The following is a 5,095-nucleotide window of genomic DNA, read 5'->3' as shown; positions in this document are numbered from 1 at the left end:
GGCAATCATTAAAAACTATTTTGCCCAATTATATGGCAATAAATATAATAATTTAGGAGATATGGATGAATATTTACAAAAATATAAACTGCCTAGATTAATAGCAGAAGAAATAGAATACCTAAATATTCCCATATCAGAAAAAGAAATTGAACAAGCCATCACAGAACTCCCTAAGAAAAAATCACCAGGGCCTGATGGATTCACAAGTGAATTCTATCAGACATTCAAAGAGCAACTAATCCCAATACTATACAAATTATTTGATATGATAAGCAAAGAGGGAGTCCTACCAAATTCCTTTTATGACACAAATATGGTACTGATTCCAAAGCCAGGGAGATCAAAAACAGAGAAAGAAAACTATAGACCAATCTCCCTAATGAACATAGATGCAAATATCTTAAATAGAATACTAGCAAAGAGACTCCAGCAAGTAATTCAGAAGATCATCCACCATGATCAGGTGGGATTTATACAAGGAATGCAAGGATGGTTCAACATTAGGAAAACCATCCACATAATTGACCATATCAACAGTCTAACAAACAAAAATCACATGATTATCTCAATAGATGCTGAAAAAGCCTTTGACAAAATATAGCATCCATTCCTATTGAAAACACTGGAAAGTATAGGAATAGAAGGACCTTTCCTAAAAATAATAAACAGTAAATACCTAAAACCATCAACAAGCTTCATATGCAATCGGGATAAATTAGAAGCCTTCCCAATAAGATCAGGAGTGAAACAAGGATACCCATTATCTCCTCTATTATTTAACATTGTACTAGAAACACTAGCAGTAGCAATTTGAGAAGAAAAAGAAATTGAAGGTATCAAAATAGGCAATGAGGAAACTAAGCTGTCACTCTTTGCAGATGATATGATGGTCTACTTTAAAAATCCTAGAGAATCAACTAAGAAGCTTGTAGAAATAATCAACAACTTTAGCAAAGTTGCAGGATACAAAATAAATGCACATAAACCATCAGCATTTCTATACATTTCCAACACATTAGAGCAGCAAGAAGTAGAAAAAGAAACACCATTTAAAATCACCCTAGACAAAACAAACATAGCAATTATACGAAAACAACTACAAAACACTTTCCAAACAAATAAAACTGAATCTAAACAATTGGAAAGCCATTGATTGCTCATGGGTAGGACGAGCTAACATAATAAAAATGACAATTCTACCCAAATTAATTTACCTATTTAGCGCCATACCTATCAAACTACCAAAAAACTTCTTTACTGAATTAGAAAAAAATTATAACAAATTTCATTTGGAATAACAAAAGATCAAGAATATCAAGGGAAATAATGAAAAAAAATGTGAAGGAAGGGGGCCTAGCAATACCAGATATTAAACTATACTATAAAGCAGCAGTCATCAAAACAATATGGTACTGGCTAAGAGGCAGAAGGGAGGATCAGTGGAATAGACTTGGGGTAAATGACATCAGCAAGACAGTATATGATAAACCCAAGGAGCCCAACTTTTGGGACATGAATCCACTATTTGACAAAAACTGCTGGGAAGTTTGGAAAACAATATGGGAGAGATTAGGTTTAGATCAACACCTCACACCCTACACCAAGATAAATTCAGAATGGGTGAATGACTTGAATATAAAGAGGGAAACTATAAATAAGTTAAGTGAACACAGAATAATATACTTGTCAGATCTGTGGGAAAGAAAAGATTTTAAAACCAAGCAAGAGTTAGAGAAAATTACAAAATGTAAATTAAATGGTTTTGATTACATTAAACTAAAAAGCTTTTGTACAAAGAAAAACAATGTAGTCAAAATCAGAAGGGAAACAACAAATTGGGAAAAAAATCTTTATAACAAAAAACTCTGACAGGGGTCTAATTACTCAAATATACAAAGAGTTAAAACAATTGTATAAAAAAATCAAGCCATTCCCCAATTGATAAATGGGCAAGAGACATGAATAGGCAATTTTCAGGTAAAGAAATCAAAAGTATCAATAAGCACATGAGAAAGTGTTCTAAATCTCTAATAATTAGAGAAATGCAAATCAAAACAACTCTGAGGTTTCACCTCACACCTAACAGATTGGCTAAAATGAAAGAAAGGGAGAGTAATGAATGCTGGAGGGGATGTGGCAAAATTGGGACATTGATGCATTGCTGGTGGAGTTGTGAACTGATCCAACCATTCTGGCTGGCAATTTGGAACTATGCTCAAAGGGCTATAAAAGAATGCCTGCCCTTTGATCCAGCCATACCATTGTTGGGTTTGTACCCCAAAGAGATCATAGATAAACAGACTTGTACAAAAATATTTATAGCTGCCCTTTTTGTGGTGGCAACAAACTGGAAAAGGAGGATATGCCCTTCAATTGGGGAATGACTGAACCAACTGTGGTATATGCTGGTGATGGAATACTATTGTGCTCAAAGGAATAATAAACTAGAGGAGTTCCAGGTGAACTGGAAAGACCTCCAGGAAGTGATGCAGAGCAAAAGGAGCAGAACCAAAAGAACATTGTACACAGAGACTGATATACTATGGTAAAATTGAATGTAATGGACTTCTGTACCAGCAGCAATGCAATGACACAGGACAGCTCTGAGGGATTTATGGTAAAGAATGCTACCCACATTCAGAAGAAGAACTGCAGGAGAAGAAACACATAAGAAAAACAACTGCTTGAACACATGGGTTGAGGTGGACATGATTGGGGATGTAGACTCGAAACCACCACACCAATGCAGCTAACAAGAATTTGGAAATAGGTTTTGATCAATGACACATGATAAAACCAGTGGAAATGTGCATCAGCTATGGGGGGGGGGCGGGTTGCGGGGGGTGAAGGGGAAAGTAGAAGAATGAATCATGTAACTATGTTAAAACGAATATTAATAAATGTTTAAAAATAAAAAATAAAAAAAAGCATAATCATATTCCTAGTATCAGAGCTTTCCTTTATGACAGTTAAATCCTAGCCTAAAGCCTGATGAAAAATAGTGGTGGCTAATGGTAATGTGAGCTCAAGTATGTCCATGAGATGCTTTAAACCTGACACATACCTGCTTGTTTCCTCTTAGCTTTGAAGCAGTGACGATGTGGCTGTGTAAACAATTTCTGTCTTACTTGCCCCCTTGTGATTCAGGGATAAGCAAATCTGTAATCACTGATTCCTAAGAGAATTTTTATTTGTTAATAAAGACTTACATTATAGCCTACAAGTGAGGGAATAGTTGTCAATCTATTAGAAAGAGTTGGGGGGGGTAATTTCCTTGAGTTTCTTGTTTGGAGCTTGGAATACCACCCCCTCCTGCAAGGAACAAAAACTCTGCTAGGTGATCTATGCTCTTATTAGCTAACTTGAGGATGACATCTGATAAAATACATGTTTCCATTATAAATTTGACAGAAAGAAGATCCTTCCAGAAGTCACATTCATGTAAGCATGATACAATGGAAAGACCTCTAATTTGGAGTCAGAGAGATTGGGTTTAAAACTTAAGTCTTCCATTTATGAAAAGGGAATTCTTTGTTCTCTGTCTATTCTAAGTTTACACTTGTGAAAGGGAACTCTTTATTCCTTTTGTCTATTTTAAGTTAATACTTGGTTAACAAGAACTTAAGTACCCCCTACATAGTACCTCACCAGATAGTGAAGACAGGATTAACTCTCCTTCAGGCTACCTTTTGATTGAATCAAGACAAGCTTGAACTAGGTGGAGGAGCTTGCAAACCACTTAATGAATCCACACCCTCAGAAACTCAATCAACCAGGAAACTGTGAACCTTTTTGATGAGAATTCACACTTCCAGAAGGTGAGAAGTGGATCCCATAGACACTGCCCCCATGGGCAATGCTAGGCAATTTGGAAGCTGTGTTTGGACCTTTTAAGAGGGGAAGGGATAAACAGTCATTATAAAAGGCCCTGATTTTCTGGGGCTGGGAGTTTGGCTTCAAGAAGGAAGTCAGCTTCAAGAAGAAAGTTGGTCTAAGGAAGAAAGTCGGCCTCAGGAGTCACCTTCAGCTCCAGTCATTGTCTTGACCTGCCTTGTGAAGAGAACTTGGGTGAGTGGATAGCTGGCTTTCCCTTCCTATCTTTTGGAGAGAGTTTAATTCCTGTTGAAGGTCAACAAGTCCTGACTGAGTTGAGCACCAGAGCAATATTTAGTTAGATAGGCTAATGTCTTCTCCACCCTTTTGTATTTCTCTATTTTCACTCTTTCTACCTCTTTTCTAAATAAAAGCTTTTAAAAGTCATTTTGACTTTGAGCTATAATATTTTAAATCAGTGACCACCACATCATTTATAATTTTCATGTATTTTAGTCAAAATATTAAAATTTAATTCCTACACATTCATACCTGTGTGATCTTGGATAAATCACTTATCAAATAAAATGATGTATGTAAAGGACTTTGCAAACCATATAGTATTATACAAAGACATTATTGCTAATAATTATGGTAATATTAATGTATTACCAATGTTAATATAACCTACTACTACATCAATATTATTATAAACAATATTATTTTTTAATGCTAATCACAACAACTTCTTGAGGCCTCAGTTTCCTAATCTGTAAAAGGAGGGAATATGGACTAGATGGCCCCAATGTTTCTTTCAATTCCAAATCTATGATGCTATCAGTTCTGCTCCCATTTTAATGAACACTAGGACATGTTGACAAATATGAATGGACAGATTTACAAGAAGAAAGCTAGGAGGTTATAAAGAAGAAAGAAGTATATTGGCAATTCTTGTCATAAGATCTATATCATTTCCCTCTCAGTTTTGTTTGAGATTCCACTGGGCAGTGAAGCATTTCAAAAAACCATTTGAGTTTGTCTGTAGAAGGTGGACTTTTCTCCCAAACCTCACCCCATAGAGAATTAGGTTTAGGTCATAAACCAGTAGTAGAGATGTATAAAAGGAATGGGGGTTGCTGACTGTGAGTCAACATGAATCAGCATTTTGGAAAGCCTGGGAACTGGAATAGATTGCAAACAAAACAAAACAAAAATGCTCCTGTGTTAGTGGGTTCAGTATTATGATATTAGTAAGTCTTGCGAATTCCTGAAATTTTAT

Source organism: Gracilinanus agilis, chromosome 1 (assembly GCF_016433145.1).
Source record: "Gracilinanus agilis isolate LMUSP501 chromosome 1, AgileGrace, whole genome shotgun sequence".
NCBI classification, from domain to species: domain Eukaryota; kingdom Metazoa; phylum Chordata; class Mammalia; order Didelphimorphia; family Didelphidae; genus Gracilinanus; species Gracilinanus agilis.
Note: the sequence above shows the minus strand (reverse complement) of the source record.